At 46.7% G+C, this 25,543-nt stretch overlaps 1 long non-coding RNA gene across 1 annotated transcript in view; it reads left to right on the top strand.

The window, feature by feature from the left end:
* Positions 1-25,543, top strand: part of LOC130283868 (uncharacterized) — a 63,189-nt gene that overhangs the window by 9,825 nt on the left and 27,821 nt on the right. The window contains exon 2 of the long non-coding RNA XR_008846870.1: positions 3,263-3,491. This is a non-coding gene — a long non-coding RNA (uncharacterized LOC130283868). The remainder of the gene's footprint in view (positions 1-3,262; positions 3,492-25,543) is intronic.

Here is a 25,543-nt window from a genome sequence, read left to right as displayed (position 1 = left end):
GAACATTTGTAAACATGCCCGCCAATCTCAAGACCCTGGATATCGGGGTCGGCCCGAATGGAGGAGAGGCGGTGTTCCATTACCAGAACGTATAACAAGGGCGAAAGGGGGCAGCCCTGTCTGGTTCCATTACGGATGTGGAAGGGGGAGGACAGGGACCCATTGATTTTTAAACGGGCCGAAGGCGACCTGTAAAGTGCAACTATTTTGGCAGTGAAAACAGGACCCAGTCCAATGCGATATAGAGTTTGTGCCAGGGAGGGCCAGGACACGCGATCAAAGGCCTTTTCGGCGTCTAGGGACAAGACCATCAAAGGGACCCCTTGTGACCGAGCATAATGAATGAGATCTAAGGTTTTAAGTGTGTTGTCCCTGGCTTCCCTCCCTGGCACAAAACCCACCTGGTCCAAATGAATTAAGGAGGGCAGGGCGGTGTTCAAGCGATTGGCCAAGAGTTTGGAATAAATCTTCAGGTGCACGTTCAGTAAGGATATGGGGCAGTAGCTACTACAGGTTGGTGGATCTTTCCCTGGTTTGGGGTAACTACCAAGTGTGCCAGAGTAGAATCAGGCGGGAAAGGGGAGGTAGAGGAAATAGAGATAAAAGCAGATAGCAAGAGGGGCAAGAGAGAGGATTCTAGCGACTTGTAGAAACGGGCTGTATATCCATCGGGGCCCGGGCTCTTGCCCCCTGGAAGGTCCTTGATCACCCGGGATAACTCCTCGGCCAAGAAAGGAGCCTCCAAGCTGTCTAACTGTTCCGGGGAGAGGGAGCGGAAAGCGGGCGGTGTAGGAGGGGAGGGAGAGGACGGGGTGGTCGAAGATGGAGGAAGGTTGTAGAGCTCAGAGAAAAAGGTGTGAAACACAGAAAGAATGTCTGCAGTGGTGCGGACTAGTGATCCAGAAGGGGATTTGATACAGGGGATGTGGGACTGGGCAAGCCGGGTGCGCAGCGCCCTGGCCAACATGCAGCCACTCTTGTTGCCGTATTCATAAAATTTGCTACGGCCGGCTTGTACTAGGCGGCCCCAAGAGGCCTCCAGAAGACGCCTCACCTCTAATATGGCAAGCTCGAGGTCCCGAAGGACCGGAGTGGAGAGAGACCGCTTATGGGCCAGTTCGAGGGAGGAAACTTTAGAAAGGGCAGAGCGCAAGTCGTGAGCTTTCTGGCGTTATAGGCGGGCCCCATGGCGGGCCCCATGGCGTATTAGCACCCCCCTAAGGACACATTTTAGGGCCTCCCAACGGGACGGGGTGGTGTAGGGTCATTGGCATGATCCACGACAAAGTCAGCCACAGTCTGTGTGAGATCAGTAGCGCACACCGTGTCCAGGAGCAGGGATTCATTCAGCCCCCAAGACCACGCAGAACGAGTCAGGGAGGGCACCGAGAGCAAGCAATATACAGGTGCGTGATCAGACCACAGAATGTGGCCAATTGATGCTGAAGTCAGCCAAGGAAGGGAGCTGTGTTGTACTAAGATATGATCTATACAGCTATAAGAATTATTGGGGGGGGGGGGAGTAGAAACTATAGTCACGGTCAGAAGGATGTAAGAAGCGCACAGCTGCAGCAGGGCTAAGGAGCGTTTGACTTTTTTGATGGAGGCGTAGGAGAGGCCCGAACGGCCCGAGGAATTGTGTATAGTGGGATTTAGGGTCAAGTTGAGATCCCCGCAGAGTAAAACAGTACCTCGAATCAGGGGGAGGGCGATGTCGACCAGCGAGAGCAGGAACTCAACTTGGCCCTGGTTAGGGACATAAGCATTGATGATAGTGAATTCACGACCTCCCAGGGTGAGTGACAGGATTAAGTATCGGGCCAAGGGTTCAGTGGTGAATGAGAGAACTTGGTGGGCTAGGGATTTATGTATGGCTACGGCCACTCCTTTCGAGCCAGAGTCAGTGTTATCAGCTTGAAACCAGGTGGGGTAAAATCTGTTGGTAAAGGAGGGAATATGTCCTACCTTGAAGTGCGTCTCTTGGAAGGAGGAGGGCCGCAGGCCCAGGGGGATTCCAGGAAGAGCTGCAGAGGGATAATGGAGCTGGGCTGCCGCTGTGAGGCACCCCTGAGGTAGGGGCAGGTGCCAGACAAGGGAGGGAGAGCCGTGTACCCCAGTAGCAGCAGAGGCCTGTGAGAACAGTCGCAGGAGGGGTGGGTTTCACGTCCCGACCAGGTACCCCCTCCAACAGTAGAGCCATCATGGGGCCTTGCAAATGTGTGGTCCTTAACCCCCCTTGCCCCCTGCAAGGTGCTTAAGTTGTGGGCATTCTGGTGCTGGGAAGGAGAGGAGAGCATGGGGTGGACGGGCCGGCAGCTGCGCCGCACTCATCTGATGAAGCGGCACCGTAGTGGCGGCTCCCCCGCCCGGAGATGGAACTTGCCCGGAGTCAGCCTCACGGGAGCCTGCAGGCGAATGCACCGGAGGTGAGACAGCACAGGCATCAGGCAGCGCAGCAGCCGCCTGTGTGCATGGGGACCCGGAGGCCCGTCCGCCATCTTGGGCGCTCGCACCTGGGTCCCAAGCGCGTGGAGGAGGAGAGCCTGTGCCTCCGGAGCTCACAGGAGGTCTGTCAGGGTGGTGCAGGGTGATTGCGGCAGACAGGCTGGCTGGAGGGGGTAATCCTGTTGCAGCTGAGGGAGGAAGAGAGGTCAGAGCGGGTGGCGGCACAGGCCGCGATGCAGGAGAAGCCGCCATGGGAGCGTTCAGCACCGATCCACTTCTCGCTGGCTGGGATCTGGTGAAATATCCGGTCAAGTCACGTTTGGGGGACGGGGGACCTGAGGAGGTCCTCTTCTTGGATTTTTTAGTGGATTTCCCCATAAATGAGTGCCCTTTTCCTAGGTAATGAGGAGTGCTGGCCGGGAGCTCTCGCACAGCACGTCCTCACAGCGCCATGTTCGAGCCACGCCCAGAAGAGGACATTATTAAACATGCTAATTTTCGTACAAATAGTTATAATTTTTTAAAAGAAGTAAAACAAAATAAAACCTATATAAGTAAGGTATCATTTTAATCGTATGGACCTACAGAATAAAGATAAGGTTCAATTTTACCGAAAAGTGCACTGTGTAGAATTGGAAGCCCCCAAAAGGCCAATTGTCCAATTGGCCATTAATTGGGAACTTATAGTTGCTTTGGCAACAAGGATTGCATGTACTGGTACAGGCTACTATGCTGATGACTACAGATTTCTTGTGTAAGGGCTTAATTGTGACCTGACTTACTTACTTCTATTACTAAGGTAATAATCATTTTCCAGGGCCCCTTGGCAGTCTGTCTTTGTGGACCTCAAGTTGGGCCAGATGATCATCTCTCTGCTGGGAGCCAACCTGCAGTGTTTTCCAGAGCCAATAAAGGGATCAACCACCTGAGGAACTGCTCAACAGAACATCTACACTCCATACGGGCTAACCTTCAGTGCCATTTGCTAACTCTACTCTACTTTGTTGTTGGAACTGCTCAAGATATGTGCCTCCACTACTGTTCAAGTAAGTGAGGACTTTTTGTAATGCTGTTCACCCGCATTATAACCCAGTATATTAGGTTTAGTGTGGGTAAACAGCTTGTCAGATTCACTTTAATTCATGTTTTATGGAATGCAAGGTGACCAAAAAATGTTTTTTAATTTATTTTTTTAACGATTATGTGATCTGCTGTCTCCTAGAACAGTCTGCCTGGCTGTAATAGAAGATCTCACATGGCAGCCATAGAGGTCTCCTGGGAGAAGTGTATTAGAGACATAACAGGTCCAGCACCTGTCATGTAACCATCTAGATCCTGCTGTCACCATTAACACATCATCTTGGGTGTTAATTGAGCGGCATCAGAGGTTACTTTGATGCCACTCGGTGATCAGTGGGATTGGGCACTGTCAGAACAGCAACACATTTTTTTTAGCCCAGTCACATTTACTCTATTACAGTACTCCCTCGTGAGAAAGGAGCAGGGAGAGCCAGGTCATAATATCAGATAAATTGAATAGTACAAACTATAGAGGCTACTGTATTTCCTACTACATTTCCTATTGCACTTTCAACACAAAAATTTCTCTGCAAAGTGGAATAACTAGGAGATTTTTATGAGCTGCACTTCACATGTTTTTATGTACTTTCAAGTTACCGTATGTCTAGCATTAGTGTGTCACCTGATGGTTAGAATGATAAATGTCAACTTAAACTTTCTGTGTACCTTTTTTTGGCATTTAGACAATATTTTTGATGATAGGGTTAGGAATGATCAAGATTGTAGGAAAATTGTATCCTTTAAAATTGTTCTGATGGCTTGTGCTTAACCCTAATAGCTAAGTACTATGGTAGACTTACAGCTTGTACGGCAGAGGCTTAATAGTGTTCAATAAGTACTGCTACAGAAAGCTTAAAAAGTGTGAGAAACCATGAGCAGTCCAGACTGGCTACACACACACAGAGTTTTCATGGCCTTTTTTTATCAGCATTTTTTTTAAGCATTTTGTGTATCAAGATGTTAACATCAATAGTATATACAGTTCATACAGTTCTTGTGTGGACCCTATGTTTCAGAGCTCTATTAGACTCCATAGTACAACTTTGGTAACACAACAGATCTACAAGACAGATAAAAAGCAATGATACAGTCTGGAATAATGTGAACCAAAGGCCTGGGACACATAAAAGGAGGACTGGGTTCCGGGCGCTTCCCCTCCTAGTAGAGTACTGAATCTTAGGCAGGCAGATCCATAGAATAAAAAGGGAGTTTATTCGCAACAATAGTTTCGAGTCTTGTGCCAGACTCTTCTTCAGGCATATGACAAGGGGTTCAAACACATACACTTAAAATACCCGGGACCCAAAATGGTTCCGGGTGAAAGGTCACAATGACATTACTCTTAAATTACAAAATATAACATGCAACATAAAAGGTGATAAAAGCATAAGAATATATACATATATAAAAGTTAAGATTAGATGGAGTTTGGTATAAAATTTATATGTTTGCCCATTTGGCAGCGCTGGAGACTCCCGATCAGCGGAGGTTAATCACGGCATCAGAAAGAGGCTGATGCGTGACGCTCGCCATAGCGAGTGATGGGGGTGGATAAAATGTAGCGCATAGTAGACAAAAACTTTTGTGAATGAAGAAAATCAAAATGAGGCTGAGTGGTGGGGGTGGATACAATGTAGCGCATAGTAAGCGCTTCATATACGAGAAATGGAATACTATACCAACCGGAAATCACAGAGAGAGGATTTAATCCTCAAACTAACCACAGGTACTGTTAATAATGTATGTGATGACGATGATGAGACTGATTCTAAAGCGCCCCCCAGCAAACAAGAAATGAAAGAAATGATGGGGTTATTTAATGCCTTAGAAAATGAACTTAAGGAAGAACTCCAACATCAAGTTGATATCAATTTCTTAAACATCTATTTGAAAGAAAAAATCACCCCTAGGGGGCTCAGAATCACATCCATGTCCACTTTTAAGAATGACAATGTCTACACCAGTGATTGGTATGATTTAATTGACTCATGTACTTTTAAGATTTTGGTTTTTTTTATGTAAGAAACGTAATGCATTGTGTAATGATTTAAACAAGGGTATAAGTTACATGTTACAACAGTTAATTAAGTTTGATCACTTGGAGGAATATCAAAAAGTTAATAACAACATAAATAACCGTCTAATCAAGATGGAAAGAGAGATCATTCAGAAAAAGGCTAATAAGCTTTATAGGGATCGGTTGGATTATGTACAAGGGAATCCATGGGCGTGGAATACGCTTAATAAAAATACAATATCTCATGAGAATAAAACTAACGCCCAGGCCACTAATAAAACTAAGAAGGACACCCGGGGTCAATCCAAACCCGTGGCAACCAACAGTGATGATGGGGTCCAGGGTTACAACACAAAATATTATACCAACACCAAATACAGGAACCATCCAAAGAACAGACCAGCAGGCGCACCAAAAACCCTGGTAACACCAAAAATGCAGGGGAAGGGAACCCCTGGGGAAAATATAGAAACTAAAACAAAGACCAAAACAGAAATTACAATAACAAATATAAAAACCACAGAGGAAACCACCGAAAAAGGTACAGGGACTGGAACCCTGGGCAATTGCAACAATCCCCTGGGGGAACCTCCCGATGCGAATAGAAACACTAAGACCAAACAGGAGGCTACTACTACAGGTACTGAGAGCGTGCCTGGAGACGGTATTGGGTCTCAAACAGGATTCAGCACCCCAGTGAGATCCTCTGATCTGTATGGAAGGGCTAATGCCAACAAACCAAACTCTCTATTCCTACAAGCCAGTAGAAGTCTTACTAAAAAATATAGTGATCTCAATGACAAACTCAAGCAGAGGAGTTACCCTTTGGGTACACAACTTAGAACTACCCTGCCCTCTCAGGATCCAGTTGCACAGCTAATAGATTTTGAACTATCTTTACATGAGGCAATCTCACCCTCTGGGAAAATTACTACCGACATAGAGGATTCCTCTGATGGGAACATTATCATCATTGACAATACGAACAACAAGGGATGTCTAGTTCCTTTTCTGAAGAACAGAAAACTACACGAGGAAGAGGACACGATAGGACTTATCTGCAATGAGGAGTGCCCAGGTGATCCCTTTGATGACACCCACAAGTCTCCCATTTCATTGCTCCTCCAAGAAATTGAGGAGCAACATGGCCTGGCCAATTCCAAAAACCCACCTCTCAATTCCACCATGCCCTCCCCGGATTTTTGTGTTGCATGCCCACAGAGAACTACGAAAATACCGGGCATATTTACGAACAACAGAAACAAAAGAAAAATAGAAGAAGTAGAGGGAGGAGAGGAGGAGGAAAGAAAAGGAAAAGACAAACAAGTTCTTCAGCATCTACAACAGAACTAGTATCTAATAAGGGACTAACAAATAGCAAAACCACCACTACTAAAATTTTTAACATCTCTGAACACACACTAAATCCTCATGAGATGTCCCTACTCCACAAAGGCCTCTCCTTCTGCCCAACATCAAAAGGCGATGATTTCCAGCTTTTCCTGGACTTTAATCGTTTCATAAGGAAATTAACCCTCCAACGTTTCTTCGCTTTAAAAACAGAAACAAATGAACATTTGGATACCCACCATACTCCGGGACCTCCGATAGATGAAGTGAAACATCAAGATGTGAAAGCCCCTTCCAATTTTTATCCGATATATGCACAAGGGCCACATATACAGGTCTTTCAAGATCTGGTCTTTGAGGAATTGAAATTAATGGGGAAAACTAAGTCAAGAAAGAAAAATAACTTGTCCTTCAAGGAGAGAGAAGCCTTGGTGAGCTTGAAGAAGAACAATAACCTGGTGATCCGCCCGGCGGACAAAGGGGGTGGGGTGGTCATCATGAGTCTGGAATATTATGAGGAGGAGTCCCTCCATATATTGTCGGATAAAAACTTTTACAAGCAGATTGGAAAAGATCCATACAAAAGAATCTTAGAAGAATACAATAAACTTATAAACAGTGGCCTCTCAGATGGCATTTTAAATAAACATGAACACAAATTCTTACAGTACAACAATGATAATAAACCTTATTTCTACTTCTTGCCAAAGATCCATAAGTCCATCACCAGACCACCGGGTCGTCCGATAATATCTAACACTAATTGTTTGACCAGTAATTTGTCACATTACATTGATTTATATCTACAAGAACATGTTATATCACTACCTAGTTATCTCCGTGACTCGACCCAGCTCATAGAACAGCTGCTTACCATCAGATGGGAACCAGGGGTTTACCTGATAACCTGTGACGTCACGTCGTTATACACCAACATTGGCCATGAGATTGGGGTCCAATGTGTGGAAGAATTCTTGGAGAATGATCCTGACATTACTGAATATCATAGGAATTTCATCATTAAAAGCCTTAAGTTCATATTGGAGAATAATTACTTTATATACAACAAACAGGTTTATCATCAATGTAACGGTACGGCTATGGGGTCAAAGGTTGCCCCGGCCTATGCCAACCTTTTCATGGGGGCATTCGAGAAAAAATTAATTACGGGATCACCGGAATTTTCTACGCATATACAACTCTTTCGCCGCTATATCGACGATCTCTTCTTCCTATGGAAGGGTTCCGGAGGAATCTATAGAGGCATTTTTGGCCTACCTAAATTCCAATGATTGGGGGATCAAATTTACTATTGAGTACAGCGAGGACAACATCAATTTTTTGGATTTGAATATCGCACACTGTCACGATTCGGCTGGCAGGTGGTGGATCCTCTGTGCCAGAGAGGGATTGGCGTGGACCGTGCTGGTGGACCGGTTCTAAGTTGCTACTGGTATTCACCAGAGCCCGCCGCAAAGCGTGATGGTCTTGCAGCGGCGATAGCAACCAGGTCGTATCCACCAGCAATGGCTCAACCTCTCTGACTGCTGAAGATAGGCGCGGTACAAGGGAGTAGACAAGAGCAAGGTCGGACGTAGCAGAAGGTCGGGGCAGGCAGCAAGGATCGTAGTCCGGGGCAACGGCAGGAGGTCTGGAACACAGGCTAGGAACACACAAGGAAACGCTTTCACTGGCACAATGGCAACAAGATCCGGCGAGGGAGTGCAGGGGAAGTGAGGTATAAATAGGGAGTGCACAGGTGAACACACTAATTAAACTAACTGCGCCAATCAGCGGCGCAGTGGCCCTTTAAATTGCAGAGACCCGGCGCGCGCGCGCCCTAGGGAGCGGGGCCGCGCGCGCCGGGACAGGACCGACGGAGAGCGAGTCAGGTACGGGAGCCGTTATGCGCATCGCGAGCGGGCGCCTGCCGCATCGCGAATCGCATCCCGGCTGGGAGAGGTATCGCAGCGTACCCGGTCAGCAGGTCTGACCGGGGCGCTGCAATTGCGAGGATGTTGCGAGCGCTCCGGGGAGGAGCGGGGACCCGGAACGCTCGGCGTAACAGTACCCCCCCCCTTGGGTCTCCCCCTCTTCTTGGAGCCTGAGAACCTGAGGACAAGACTTTTGTCTAGGATGTTGTCCTCAGGTTCCCAGGATCTCTCTTCTGGACCACAGCCTTCCCAATCCACCAAGAAGAATTTTTTTCCTCTGACCGTCTTGGAGGCCAGAATCTCCTTCACGGAGAAGACGTCAGAAGAGCCGGAAACAGGAGTGGGAGAAACAAGTTTGGGAGAGAAGCGGTTAATGATGAGTGGTTTAAGGAGAGAGACATGGAAGGCATTGGGAATACGGAGAGAAGGAGGAAGAAGGAGTTTGTAAGAGACAGGATTAATCTGGCACAAGACTTTGAAAGGACCAAGATAGCGTGGTCCCAGTTTGTAACTGGGGACACGAAAGCGGATGTCACGATGCCGGCTGGCAGGAGGTGGCTCCTCTGTGCCAGAGAGGGATTGGCGTGGACCGTGCTAGTGGACCGGTTCTAAGTCACTACTGGTATTCACCAGAGCCCGCCGCAAAGCGGGATGGTCTTGCTGCGGCGGTAGTAACCAGGTCGTATCCACTAGCAACGGCTCAACCTCTCTGGCTGCTGAAGAAAGGCGCGGTACAAGGGAGTAGACAAAAGCGAGGTCGGACGTAGCAGAAGGTCGGGGCAGGCAGCAAGGATCGTAGTCAGGGGCAACGGCAGGAGGTCTGGAACACAGGCTAGGAATACACAAGGGAACGCTTTCACTAGGCACAAGGGCAACAAGATCCGGCGAGGGAGTGCAGGGGAAGTGAGGTATACATAGGGAGTGCACAGGTGAAGACACTAATTGGAACCACTGCGCCAATCAGTGGCGCAGTGGCCCTTTAAATCGCAGAGACCCGGCGCGCGCGCGCCCTAGGGAGCGGGGCCGCGCGCGCCGGGACAGGACCGAGGGAGAGCGAGTCAGGTACGGGAGCCGGGGTGCGCATCGCGAGCGGGCGCCACCCGCATCGCGAATCGCATCCCGGCTGGAGGCGGTATCGCAGCGCACCCGGTCAGTGGATCTGACCGGGGCGCTCCAGTAGCGAGGGTGTAGCGAGCGCTCCGGGGAGGAGCGGGGACCCGGAGCGCTCGGCGTAACAGCGGACATATTTAGCGGAGAGCCATACCTTGTCTCCGGGCGCAAAAATGGGGGGAGTTCTTCTTTTCTTATCGGCAAACCTTTTCATGCGGGATGAAGCCTGTAAAAGAGAATTTTGGGTCTCTTTCCATATGGTGGAAAGATCACGAGTCACTTCATCCACAGCGGGCAAACCAGAGGGCAAGGGAGTAGGGAGGGGGGGAAGAGGGTGACGGCCGTACACCACGAAAAATGGGGACTTAGCAGAAGATTCTGAGACTCTGAAGTTGTATGAGAATTCGGCCCATGGTAGAAGATCTGCCCAGTCATCCTGGCGGGAGGAAACAAAATGCCGTAAATAGTCACCCAGGACCTGGTTAATTCTTTCTACTTGCCCATTGGATTGGGGATGATAAGAAGAGAAGTTTAATTTAATCTTGAGCTGTTTACAGAGGGCCCTCCAGAATTTAGACACGAATTGGACGCCTCTATCCGAGACGATCTGCGTGGGCAAACCGTGAAGACGAAAAATGTGTACAAAAAATTGTTTTGCCAACTGAGGCGCTGAAGGAAGACCAGGAAGAGGAATAAAATGTGCCATCTTGGAAAATCGATCAACGACCACCCAAACAACGGTGTTGCCACGGGATGGGGGTAAGTCTGTAATAAAGTCCATACCAATCAGTGACCAAGGCTGTTCGGGGACAGGCAGAGGATGAAGGAGACCAGCAGGTTTCTGGCGAGGAGTCTTATCCCGGGCACAGACAGTACAGGCCCGCACAAAATCAACAACATTCGTCTCCAGAGTCGGCCACCAATAGAAACGAGAGATGAGTTTCAAGGATTTTTTGATGCCCGCATGGCCTGCGAGGTGGGAGGAGTGTCCCCATTTGAGAATCCCGAGACGTTGGCGTGGAGAAACGAAGGTCTTCCCTGGAGGAGTTTGCCTGATGGAGGCTGGAGAAGTGGAGATCAGACAGTCAGGAGGAATGATGTGTTGCGGAGAGACCTCTACTTCCGAGGCATCCGAGGAACGAGAGAGGGCATCGGCCCTAATGTTCTTGTCGGCAGGGCGAAAGTGAATTTCAAAGTTAAAACGGGCAAAGAACAAAGACCACCTGGCCTGGCGAGGGTTCAGCCGTTGGGCAGACTGGAGATAGGAGAGATTCTTGTGATCGGTGTATATGATAACAGGAAATTTTGATCCCTCCAGCAGATGCCTCCATTCCTCAAGCGCCAATTTAATGGCCAGTAATTCTCGATCCCCGATGGAGTAGTTCCTCTCCGCCGGAGAGAAGGTCCTAGAAAAAAAACCACAAGTAACAGCATGCCCGGAAGAATTTTTTTGTAGAAGGACAGCTCCAGCTCCCACTGAGGAGGCATCTACCTCCAATAGGAAGGGTTTAGATGGGTCAGGTCTGGAGAGCACGGGAGCAGAAGAAAAGGCAGACTTGAGACGTTTAAATGCGTCTTCCGCTTGGGGAGACCAGGACTTGGGATTGGCATTTTTCTTGGTTAAAGCCACGATAGGAGCCACAATAGTGGAAAAGTGTGGAATAAATTGTCTGTAATAATTGGCGAACCCCAAAAAGCGTTGGATAGCACGGAGTCCGGAGGGGCGTGGCCAATCTAAGACGGCAGAGAGTTTGTCTGGGTCCATTTGTAATCCCTGGCCAGAGACCAAGTATCCTAGGAAAGGAAGAGATTGGCATTCAAACAGACATTTCTCCATTTTGGCATAAAGTTGATTGTCTCGAAGTCTCTGAAGAACCATGCGGACATGTTGGCGGTGTTCTTCTAAGTTGGCAGAAAAAATCAGAATATCGTCCAGATAAACCACAACACAGGAATATAAGAGATCACGAAAAATTTCATTAACAAAGTCTTGGAAGACGGCAGGGGCGTTGCACAGGCCAAAGGGCATGACCAGATACTCAAAGTGTCCATCTCTGGTGTTAAATGCAGTCTTCCATTCGTCCCCCTCCCTGATGCGGATGAGATTATAAGCACCTCTTAAGTCCAGTTTGGTAAAGATGTGGGCACCTTGAAGGCGATCAAAGAGTTCGGAGATAAGAGGTAGGGGGTAGCGGTTCTTTACCGTGATTTTATTAAGTCCGCGGTAATCAATGCAAGGACGTAGGGAGCCATCTTTTTTGGACACAAAGAAAAATCCAGCTCCGGCAGGAGAGGAGGATTTGCGGATAAACCCCTTTTTTAAATTTTCCTGGATGTATTCAGACATAGCAAGAGTCTCTGGAGCAGACAGAGGATAAATTCTGCCCCGGGGTGGAGTAGTACCCGTGAGGAGGTCAATAGGACAGTCATAAGGCCTGTGAGGAGGTAAAGTCTCAGCTTGCTTTTTGCAAAACACGTCAGCATAGTCCATATAAGCCTTAGGAAGACCGGTTACAGGGGGAACCACAGGGTCACGGCAGGGAGTACAGGGAACCGGTTTAAGACAGTCCTTGAAACAAGAGGTACCCCAGCTCTTGATCTCTCCTGTGGACCAAGCAAGGGTTGGGGAATGGCGTTGAAGCCACGGTAATCCAAGAAGAATTTCGGAAGTGCAGTTGGAGAGGACCAAAAACTCAATTTTTTCGTGATGAGGTCCGATGCACATTAGGAGAGGTTCCGTGCGGTAACGCACGGTACATTCCAATCTTTCATTGTTAACACAATTGATGTAGAGGGGTCTGGCGAGACTGGTCACTGGGATGTTGAACCTGTTGATGAGAGAGGCCAAAATAAAATTTCCTGCAGATCCGGAATCCAAGAAGGCCATAGCAGAGAAGGAGAAGGTAGAGGAAGATATTCGCACAGGCACAGTAAGGCGTGGAGAAGCAGAGTTGACATCAAGAACTGCCTCACCTTTGTGCGGAGTCAGCGTACGTCTTTCCAGGCAGGGAGGACGGATAGGACAATCCTTCAAGAAGTGTTCGGTACCGGCACAGTACAGGCACAGATTCTCCATGCGGCGTTGTGTCCTCTCTTGAGGTGTCAAGCGAGACCGGTCAACTTGCATAGCCTCCACGGCGGGAGGCACAGGAACGGATTGCAGAGGACCAGAGGAGAGAGGAGCCGGGGAGAAAAAACGCCTTGAGCGAACAAAGTCCATATCCTGGCGGAGCTCCTGACGCCTTTCGGAAAAACGCATGTCAATGCGGGTGGCCAGATGAATAAGTTCATGCAGGTTAGCAGGAATTTCTCGTGCGGCCAGAACATCTTTAATGTTGCTGGATAGGCCTTTTTTAAAGGTCGCGCAGAGGGCCTCATTATTCCAGGATAATTCGGAGGCAAGAGTATGGAATTGGATGGCGTACTCGCCAACAGAAGAATTACCCTGGGCCAGGTTCAGCAGGGCAGTCTCAGCAGAAGAGGCTCGGGCAGGTTCCTCAAAGACACTTCGAATCTCCGTGAAGAAGGAGTGTACAGAGGCAGTGACGGGGTCATTGCGGTCCCAGAGCGGTGTGGCCCATGACAGAGCTTTCCCAGACAGAAGGCTGACTACGAAAGCCACCTTAGACCTTTCAGTAGGAAACTGGTCCGACTTCATCTCCAAGTGCAGGGAACATTGCGAAAGAAAGCCACGGCAAAACTTAGAGTCCCCCTCAAATTTATCCGGCAAGGATAATCGTAGGCCGGATCTACTGTCACGATTCGGCTGGCAGGTGGTGGATCCTCTGTGCCAGAGAGGGATTGGCGTGGACCGTGCTGGTGGACCGGTTCTAAGTTGCTACTGGTATTCACCAGAGCCCGCCGCAAAGCGGGATGGTCTTGCAGCGGCGGTAGCAACCAGGTCGTATCCACCAGCAACGGCTCAACCTCTCTGACTGCTGAAGATAGGCGCGGTACAAGGGAGTAGACAAGAGCAAGGTCGGACGTAGCAGAAGGTCGGGGCAGGCAGCAAGGATCGTAGTCAGGGGCAACGGCAGGAGGTCTGGAACACAGGCTAGGAACACACAAGGAAACGCTTTCACTGGCACAATGGCAACAAGATCCGGCGAGGGAGTGCAGGGGAAGTGAGGTATAAATAGGGAGTGCACAGGTGAACACACTAATTAAACTAACTGCGCCAATCAGCGGCGCAGTGGCCCTTTAAATTGCAGAGACCCGGCGCGCGCGCCCTAGGGAGCGGGGCCGCGCGCGCCGGGACAGGACCGACGGAGAGCGAGTCAGGTACGGGAGCCGGAATGCGCATCGCGAGCGGGCGTCTGCCGCATCGCGAATCGCATCCCGGCTGGGAGAGGTATCGCAGCGTACCCGGTCAGCAGGTCTGACCGGGGCGCTGCAATTGCGAGGATGTTGCGAGCGCTCCGGGGAGGAGCGGGGACCCGGAGCGCTCGGCGTAACACACACAAAGGTACTAACTATATTACGTCTACCTACTTTAAGAAGGTAGACGTCAATAGTTACCTGGAATACAACAGTGCTCACCAAAAACAATGGCTGAATAATGTGCCATATGGACAGTACAAGAGAATTAGGAAAAACTGTATGGAAGATAACACCTTTGCCACACAAGCAAAGATTTTGTCTAAAAGATTCACAGAGAAGAAGTATCCCAAATCTATTGTTCGTGATGCCTATAATAGAGTAAAGGATCAGACACAAGGAGACTGTATTAAACCAAGAAATACCAAGAATACGAGTGATACACAGAGGCTTAATTTTATCACCACGTTCTGTGATTCCGCAAGTATGATTAAGAAAACTCTAAATAAACATTGGCACATTTTGCAAAATGACGCCACTCTCAGTGCAATTCTTCCTACCAAACCACCCATTACCTATCGAAGGGCACTCACCCTAAAAAATATATTGGCACCCAGTATTATAAAGCAGCACAAATTCATCACTAGAAAACTCATTTTGTCAATGGGGTCGTATAGGTGCAATGCCAAGAGATGTCTGTGCTGCAGAGAGATTCAAAACAAGCGGACGGATTTTGTATCCAATACCACTCAAGAAAGATTTAACATCAAATACAGACTTACATGTGATTCCTCTTATGTTATATATCTCTGCTCCATGGGGTCTCAAGACACTGTGCCCTGACTCACCCAGATGAACAGGACGTTTACACGGTCACTCCAATTGACCACATTCCAGTGGAATGTGCTAACCGTTTTGAGACTTTAAAGAAAAAAGAAATCTATTGGATGTACAAATTGTCAACGGTTGCACCCAAGGGGTTAAATGAGATAGTTGAAACAGTCCTATAATTTCGGATGTCGATCATTCACCTCTGTCATCCAAACCCCGGCGGCTGTCCAATTTAGTCATTTCCATCTCTGTATCTATACCGGTCTATTTATATTCCTTTATATATATTTTCTTTATTATAACAACATTTTCCCATATCGTCATTATCACCAACTTCCAGGACAGTTGCCCTGTTTACTATCACTTATTAGTCCACTGTGGACTGGTGCATACGGTTCCCTGTAGCGTGACAATTGGTTATTATATTTTACATATATATAACCTGCACTGTGGGACTGGTTGCTATTACAGACAATATTCATCAATTGCCACCATGTTCAAGTCCCCCCTTTTTACTCATTGAGACTTTTTTAGTCATGACCCTATACAGCGGAGCCCATACAGGATCAGATGCTCTTACTCCCACAACAGCACCTTGGATAAACACCTTCACTACCATCAGGGTAATGTCTTCTTTTTATACACTCCTATTGTCTTCAGGGGCACACCCTATACTGAGATCAGTATACTTAGAGTGTTCCCGTGCATCAGGATTACGTTCCTAATATGGAATAGTGGATTGTCAGCAAGCCCTGCTTTTCCCTGCAGGTCCCCGGTGAATAGCCTCGTTTTGATTTCCTTCATTCACAAAGGTTATGTCATCTTGCTCCTTTTTGCTTACTATGCGCTACATTGTATCCACCCCCACCACTCAGCCTCATTTTGATTTTCTTCATTCACAAAAGTTTTTGTCTACTATGCGCTACATTTTATCCACCCCCATCACTCGCTATGGCGAGCGTCACGCATCAGCCTCTTTCTGATGCCGTGATTAACCTCCGCTGATCGGGAGTCTCCAGCGCTGCCAAATGGGCAAACATATAAATTTTATACCAAACTCCCTCCATCTAATCTTAACTTTTATATATGTATATATTCTTATGCTTTTATCACCTTTTATGTTGCATGTTATATTTTGTAATTTAAGAGTAATGTCATTGTGACCTTTCACCCGGAACCATTTTGGGTCCCGGGTATTTTAAGTGTATGTGTTTGAACCCCTTGTCATATGCCTGAAGAAGAGTCTGGCACAAGACTCGAAACTATTGTTGCGAATAAACTCCCTTTTTATTCTATGGATCTGCCTGCCTAAGATTCAGTACTCTACTAGGAGGGGAAGCGCCCGGAACCCAGTCCTCCTTTTATGTGTCCCAGGCCTTTGGTTCACATTATTCCAGACTGTATCAGAAATGCTGAGTGACTAGCTCACTCAGAGAGGACTTCAGGAGCTGCTGACCTCATCTTCACCGAGCGATACTACATGCAGATATAGGTGTTGTGCCCTGAGCATGACCACTTCTGGTAAGCCTACCTAATTATCCTAAGGGGCTCACCTGTCTGAACCATCCGCACTAGGAGCGCACCTCTCTTTTTGTCTTTTTCTCTAGATAAAAAGCAATGGGGCACTTTATGTCTTCCGATACCTCTAGTATAGAAGAACAGAGCAATTAAAAAATGGATTTTAACTAGATCTGCTAGATCTGGACAAGAACCTCCACGTTTTTTTAGGAAAAACAAAAGGAAGGAGAATCAAAATACAAGAAACCACTGACACGATCCTAGAAAGAAAAAGAGGTAGAAAATACTAAAAAAAAAAGTTTGGTTGTTAATAGATCTGATCAAATTTTGCCTTCCACTGAAACTGCCCCTCTTAATGAGGGCCTAAGCTTTTCTCCATTCTGTAAAAAATCTTAGTTTGACTTAATTTTAGAAATTTTGTAGAAACATAAGGATGAAAATGTTTTTGTATGATATATATTAATCAGGCTTCAGAATATAATCCCCATTGTAAGAAGTGCCAGTTCCTTTACAGAAGGCTTCTACATTTGATCCAGATATACATAACGCTAATTTAGATGTATTTATTCATACTGTGTTGAAAGAATAGTTGAAAAATGGTTACAGGTTCCATAGGCTAAAGGGGTTATCCACCATAAGGTGACTTGCTGTACTTACTGCCAGGCAGTAATAGACGTGCTTAGAAAGGATCCGTGCTTGTCTTGGAGCTTGTCTTGCTCCCTTCCATGCAATAGACAAGTGTTTTCTAACCAGGGTGCCTCCAGCTGTTGCAACACTACAATTCCTTGCAGAATGATCTCCCTCCCACCCAGCTGTTGCTCCACCCATTGAAGCAGACAGGCTAGTGATGTAATCTCTAGGGTCGCACTGCAACCTTGGAAAACCTGAAATGACACTCATTTGGTATGCTGTTAAAAATAAAAAATTGGGGCAGAAGTCACAGAAGAATTGCAAGACCAACCATGAAACACAGGTACAGACATTATATTATGAACCACTAATTTTACAACCCCTGTAGCATATTCAAATAAAAAAATATCTTGGAATACCCCTTTAACCCCTTGGGGACGGAGCCCATTATGACCCTAAGGACGGGAGCATTTTTTGCAAATCTGACCACTGTCACTTTAAGCATTAATAACTCTGGAATGCTTTTACTTATAAATTTGATTCCGAGATTGTTTTTTCATGACATATTCTACTTTATGTTAGTGGTAAATTTTCGGCGATACTTGCATCCTTTCTAGGTGAAAAATGCAAAAAATTTCATGAAAAATTTGAAAATTTAGCATTTTTCTAACTTTGAAGCTCTCTACTTATAAGGAATATGGATATTCCAAATAAATTATGTATTGATTCACATATACAATTTGTCTACTTTATGTTTGCATTATAAAATTGACAAGTTTTTACTTTTGGAAGACATCAGGGGGCTTCAAAGTTCAGCAGCAATTTTCCAATTTTTCGCAAAATTTTCAAAATCGGAATTTTTCAGGGACCAGTTCAGGTTTGAAGTGGATTTGAAGGGTCTTCTGGTTAGAAATACCCGATAAATGACCCCATTATAAAAACTGCACCCCTCAAAGTATTCAAAATGACAATCAGTAAGTGTGTTAACCCTTTAGGTGTTTCACAGGAATAGCAGCAAAGTGAAGGAGAAAATTCAAAATCTTCATTTTTTACACTGGCATGTTCTTGTAGACCCAATTTTTGAATTTTTACAAAGGGTAAAAGGAAAAAAATCCTCTCAAAATTTGTAACCCAATTTCTCTGGAGTAAGAAAATACCTCATATGTGTATGTAAAGTGTTCGGCGGGTGCACTAGAGGGCTCAGAAGCGAAGGAGCAACAATGGGATTTAGGAGAGTGAGTTTTTCTGAAATGGTTTTTGGGGGGCATGTCCCATTTAGGAAGCCCCTATGGTGCCAGGACAGCAAAAAAAAACACATCGCACACTATTATGGAAACGACACCCCTCAAGGAACGTAACAAGGGGTACGGTGAGCCTTAACACCCCACAGGTGTTTGACAACTTTTTGTTAAAGTTGGATGTGTAAATGAAAAAAAAATATTTTTCCACTAAAATGCTGGTTTTTCCCCAAATTTTACTTTTTTACAAAGGGTAATAGGAGAAAATGCCCCCCAAAATTTGTAACCCCATTTCTTCTGAGTATGGAAATACCCCATATGTGGACGTCAAGTGCACTGCGAGTGAACTACAATGCTCAGAAGAGAAGGAGCACCATTGAGCTTTTAGAAAGATAATTTGTTTGGAATGGAAGTCGGGGGCCATGTGCATTTACAAAGCCCCCCGTGGTGCCAGAACAGTGGACCCCCCCACATGTGACCCCATTTTGGAAACTACACCCCTCACGGAATGTAATAAGGGGTGCAGTGAGCATTTACACCCCACTGGCGCTTGACAGATCTTTGGAACAGTGGGCTGTGCAAACAAAAAAATTTAATTTTTCATTTTCACAGACCACTGTTCCAAAAATCTGTCAGACACCTGTGGGGTGTAAATGCTCACTATACCCCTTATTACATTCCGTGAGGGGTGTAGTTTCCAAAATGGGGTCACATGTGGGTATTTATTATTTTGCATTTATGTCAGAACCGCTGTAAAATCAGCCACCCCTGTGCAAATCACCAATTTCGGCCTCAAATGTACATAGTGCGCTCTCACTCCTGAGCCTTGTTGTGCATCTGCAGAACATTTTACGCCCACATATGGGGTATTTCCGTACTCAGCAGAAATTGCGTTACAAATTTTGGGGGTCTTTTTTTCCTTTTACCTCTTGTGAAAATAAAAAGTAAAGGGTAAAATTTTTTTTTTTTACACTAACAGGCTGGTGTAGACCCCAACTTTTCCTTTTCATAAGGGGTAAAAGGAGAAAAAGCCTCCCAAAATTTGTAGTGCAATTTCTCCCGAGTACGGAAATACCCCATATGTGGCCCTAAACTGTTTCCTTGAAATACGACAGGGCTCCAAAGTGAGAGAGCACCATGCGCATTTGAGGACTAAATTAGGGATTGCACAGGGGTGGTCATAGGGGTATTCTACGCCAGTGATTCCCAAACAGGGTGCCTCCAGCTGTTGCTAAACTCCCAGCATGCCTGGACAATCAGTGGCTGTCCGGAAATGCTGGGAGTTGTTTTGCAACAGCTGGAGGCTCCGTTTTGGAAACACTGCTGTACAATACGTTTTTTATTTTTATTGGGGGGGACAGTGTAAAGGGGTGTATATGTAGTGTTTTACTCTTTATTATGTGGTAGTGTAGTGTTGTGTAGTGTTTTTAGGGTACATTCACACTGGCGGGTTACGGTAAGTTTCCAGCTAGGAATTTGCGCTGCGGCGAAAAATTTGCCACAGCTCATACTTGAAGCAGGAAACTTGCTGTAAACCCGCCCGTGTGAATGTACCCTGTACGTTCACATGGGGGGGGGGGGGGGGGGGCGCAAACCTCCAGCTGTTTCAAAACTACAACTCCCAGCATGCACGGTCTGTCAGTACATGCTGGGAGTTGTAGTTTTGCAACAGCTGGAGGCACACTGGTTGGAAAACCTTCAGTTAGTTTCAGTTACCTAACTTAGTATTTTCCAACCAGTGAGCCTCCAGCTGTTGCAAAACTACAACTCCCAGCATGCACGGTCTGTCAGTACATGCTGGGAGTTGTAGTTTTGAAACAGCTGGAGGCACACTGGTTGGAAAATACTGAGTTGGGTTCTGTTACCTAACTCAGTATTTTCCAACCAGTGTGCCTCCAGCTGTTGCAAAACTACAATTCCCAGCATGTCTGATCACAGAAGGGCATGCTGGGAGATGTAGTTATGCAACAGCTGGAGGTACGCAACTACAACTCCCAGCATGCCGAGACAGCTGTTTGCTGTGTGGGCATGCTGGAATTTGTAGTTTTGCAACATCTGGAGTGCTACAATTTAGAGACCACTGAACAGTGATCTCCAAACTGTGGACCTCCAGATGTTGCAAAACTACAACTCCCAGCATGCCCAGACAGCAAACAGCTGTGTGGGCATGCTGGGAGTTGTAGTTTTGCAAGATCTAGAGGGCAGTATAGAGATCACTGTGCAGTGGTCTCTAAACTGCAGACCTCCAGCTGTTGCAAAACTACAAATTCCAGCATGCCCACGCAGCAAACAGCTGTCTGGGCATGCTGGGAGTTGTAGTTTTGCAACATCTGGAGGGCTACAGTCTAGAGACCACTATAGTGGTCTCAGACTGTAGCCCTCTAGATGTTGCTATGCAACTACTCACCGGCTTCCGTCGCATCCGGGAGCCGTCCTCTTCTGCCGCACGCCGTCGCAGATCTCCGTCGCCGCCGCAGATCCCCGACGCTCCGCTGCCTCCAGAGGGGTAAGTGGACTCCGGCGCCGCTCCTCTTCATTTTCCCCGTTATGCCCCGCCTATTGTGGGAGGGCAGGACGGGGAAAACGAAAGTAAACCCCTCCGCCCCAGATCTGCTATTGGTGGTCGCGTCTAGACCACCAATAGCAGAGATAGGAGGGGTGGCACCTCTGCCACCTCACTCCTATCGCTTTAGGGGGATCGTGGGTGTCTTAGACACCCGCGATCCCCCTTCTATTCCGGGTCACCGGGTCACCATAGACCCGTAATGACCCGGAATCGGCGCAAATCGCAAGTGTGAATTCACTTGCGATTTGCGGCGATCGCCGACATGGGGGGGTCTAATGACCCCCCTGGGCATTTGCACGGGGTGCCTGCTGATAGATATCAGCAGTCACCCCGGCCCGGTCCCCGCCCGGCGCGCGGCGGGGGCCGAAATTCCCACGGGCGTATGGATACGCCCTTCGTCCTTAAGTACCAGGACGCAAGGGCGTATGCATACGCCCTTCGTCCCCAACAGGTTAAATCTAAGTGAACAGGAACTTGAAATGTTAAAAACACTATAATATGATCCCTCCCTTGTCATAGCGCATATGAATTAGTAAATAGAGCATACCTGACCAATCTGTGTATTTTGCTCTCTGGGCAGATAAGAGTTACAGTCTTGGACCAATAAACAGCTAGGAGGGGTTATTTCAAGCCTCTAAAGCACTGGTCTCCAACCTGTGGACCTCCAGATGTTGCAAAACTACAACTTCCAGCATGCCCGGACAGCCAATGGCTGTCCGGGCATGCTGGGAGTTGTAGTTTTGCAACATCTGAAGGTCTGCAGGTTGAAGACCACTGCTCTAGAGCCTTCTAGCTCTGGCTCCTAATTTCCCTTTACTGTGCCTTCTTGCCGCTGTCTGTGCACAAATGTACTTTTTACAGCCATTGCATATTAGTTTGGTCCTATAAAGGTTTCACCTTTTTCTATTCTCAAGTTTTTTGTTTGTACTGGTTTTATCCTGTCTGGTTTTGTATCTGTATAAGTAAATAGTCCCTTGTTTTTGTGTATCCTGAATCTTGACTCATGTTCACACCTTTTATGTATTTTGTGTTACTCTATGTTTGGAAGTTAATCATGTTCCTGCTATGGTTTGTTCCGTTCTTGAGCTTCACTATGTTTCTAACGTAATAGTCAAGTTTGTTCCTTGCTTAGACCTGTTTTTGTATCTTCTTGTTATCCAGTATTTGCCTATCTTGTTCTATATAGTGTCTGGCTTCAGTTTACCTATTAATTTCCTGCATTCCTGGTTATTGCCGATAAACTTTTGTTATCCTGTCTTGTTCATATTATGATTCCTGCCATTTATTCTGCTTTGGTTCCTAGGCTGTAGTCTGTACGCTATATACCTGCCGCTATTTTCCCCTGATATCTGTTTACTATTTGGCATTCCTGCAGTTATTCAGAATTCTGGTTCCCTCTCTGTGTATTTGTTAGCTTGTAACCTTTTGTATCCTGACTTGTGTCCCCAACCTTGTACAGTTCCTTTGTAATGTCCGTTTGTCTGTGTTCACATTTTCTGCTCTGGGACCTTTTCAGACATGCAGTTTATGTCTGAACAGTTTCTTGAGTTAATTCTTCCTGGGATAGGAAGAGTTAACCTTCTTGGCTTCAGCACTGGAAGTGGATATAAGGCCACTTCAGCTGTTGTTTGGTCCTGTTTATTAGATGTGTACTCTGATCATGTCTTGTTTATGATGCACAATAGGTTTTGTCTGTCTGAGCACATGTATCCTGAGTTTTAAAGGGGTACTCCGGTGCTTAGACATCTTATCCCCTATCCAAAGGATAGGGGATAAGATGCCTGATCGCGGGAGTCCCGCCGCTGGGGACCCCTGTGATCTTGCACGTGGCACCCCATTTGTAATCAGTCCCTGGAGCGTGTTCGCTCCGGGACTGATTACCGGTGACTACAGGGCGGGCGGCGGGTGATGTCCTGCCCCCGCCCCGTGTGATGACACACTCCACCCCTCAATGCAATCCTAGAGGAGGGGGCATGATAGCTGTCATGCCCCCTCCCGTAGGCTTGCATTGAGGGGCGGAGCGTGACATCACACGGGTGCGGGGGCGTGACGTCACACGCCGCCCGCCCTGTAGTCGCCGGTAATCAGTCCCGGAGCGAACACGGGGTGCCGCGTGCAAGATCATGGGGGTCTCCAGTGGCGGGACTCCCGCGATCAGGCATCTTATCCCCTATCCTTTGGATAGAGGATAAGATGTCTAAGCACCGGCGTACCCCTTTAACCATGGTTATCTGTCCTGTCTGATATCTACATTTTAACCTGCTTTGTTCATGTACCTTTGTCGGGTTTTAGTATTTTTGTATTGTTCATTCTGCTTTGTGTTTCTTAGTCAGTGTTCACACTGTGCGTTTGTCAGTCCTGTTTTGACCTTGTTTGATATTGCATCTCCTAGGATAGAATCCTGTTCTGAGCCTTGTGCTAATCCATCTGTCTATCTTAGTAAGTCTTGAGGCTGTGCCTGTGTTTCATGTTTTTTTTATTTGTTTACTCCTTGGCTAGTATCCATTCCACACTGTGCCTCTAGCAAGGAGTCCATTTGGAGTTGGTATTGTTGTCGCTCCATGATTGAAGTGGGGTGTCTAGTGTGTTTTCTTGTTCTGAGTCTAGTGTGAACAGTGCTCTTAAGTTCCTGACCCATTTAGTGTTCTGACATTTAGTTAACCTGTTCCTCCCCTGCATCTCCTGTTTTTGTTTGCTGTATACTTATCCTCATATCTAGTCTTGTCAATATTATCATATCTAATGTTAATCTTCATCCTGATTTTTGAATTGTTTGTTAATGCTATACCCTGCCTGGTATATCTGTTTGTAGCTTTGTAGTATTCCCGTTATGTTCCTCACTTGCTTCCCAACATGTACAGTTTGGTCTGTTTTGTTTGTATTTATACCCATGCACTATAGAGCAAGAAGGAACTGGTGCACAGTTGTCATTCACCGCTAGGGTGTCTAGGCAAGTAGGCAGGAAGAGTGGTCTTAGGGACAGCTTAGGGCTCACTAACTTCCTGCCCCCAAACCATGACATCCTGTTTATTGTTTTGACCATGATGCCCCTGCACTTTAGTTAGTTAGGTTCTGGGGAAAGCATAGGACACACTCTTACCTGCCCTACGTGACATGATCAAGACAAACAGCTTTATAATGTTAATGTGTATAGGAGGTTATCTAGGGATCCCACCAGTGATTTTAAATCAGAATAGATGCATATATATCACATAGCCCAAAAAATGGCTAAAGCATTGATTACAGAGTATTCTCAATTTCCTGTTTTCTATACTCTTTCTAAAACCCACAAGGATCGTGATCAACCACAAGGCTGTGTCTGGACCAGGCTACCTGATGTAGCCTCTCATGATCCCTGTGGATAATTTTTTAGCAAATCTCTATGGGATACATGGAGGGGGCGTGTCTGCCGCCGCTTTCTGCTGAGGACAACACGGCACTTCTTGTGGACTGCCACGGGCCCGTACAGGAGATCGCAGGGGGCCCCAGCGGTTGGACCCCCTGTAATCTATAACTTATCCCCAATACTTTGGTTCTCCTGTAAGGTTGAAAAGTTGCATGCTTTAAAATGTTTGCTTGACACTAACAATCTTTACAATGATTGGAAACGATTAGTAAGTACAGACATTACCTTCTTGTGCAGTCTGGACTCAAAACAAGTGCCCAAGGCCATTGAACCCAGACTTGAGCAGCAGATATCTTTATTCCTTGGAAGTATATAGCGCCTGATGTTCAAAGGTTTTTTCCATTTCTACCCATCCTGTGACCTTTCGGCTAAGCAGTTTCTTCTAGAATGTATTTGACCCCTATCTAGGGGTGATAGGCGCATTAATTTGTACACAAGTTGAGTGGCCATCTATACAGTCTTTGGATTGTTCTGGGTATCAGTGGGACTTTGGCATCTGGGATAACGCATGAGGCGCTGTCCTCCATCTTTTCTTTTTCCCTTTATAGATATGACCTCTCTAGTGCTGATAAGACCAGAGATGATATGATAGATTATCAGCCCCCATAAAAGAAATATAAGTTGTAGTAATGGCAGCCTCTAGTCTAAAACATGTCAGCCCATTTGCTTTGATGCCCAGTGATGACGCCTCAATATCTATATATCAATAGTACATCTGCCTCCATATTTCATTGACTCACCATCTATATCTCGCCTACAGATTCAGCACACAGAGGACAGTGGGGGAAGCAGGAATGAGGGTTCTGTTTGGCGCCCCAATTCCCCCCCCAATAGGATGGTAGTGTATAATGTTGTAGAGAACAAGGGCAAATCATATTAAATCAAGGTTTTTGCTTACATGGCACACTACTGCCGCACAACTGCAACAGAGCCCACCCTGAGGCTTGTTTCACAAGGGCGTATTATGGACACTTTGTTGGAGCTGCAATTCCCATCCTGATGGTGGATCTAATGATCTGATCTGAACGTGGTCACCAAGAAGACCAATGGTCAGGCCAAAACTGGTGGCCGTAATATCAATACAAAATGTGCCCTTAATAC

The sequence above is a fragment of the Hyla sarda genome, chromosome 8, assembly GCF_029499605.1.
Source record: "Hyla sarda isolate aHylSar1 chromosome 8, aHylSar1.hap1, whole genome shotgun sequence".
Classification (NCBI taxonomy): domain Eukaryota; kingdom Metazoa; phylum Chordata; class Amphibia; order Anura; family Hylidae; genus Hyla; species Hyla sarda.
This window is presented reverse-complemented; position numbering and strand designations above follow the sequence as displayed.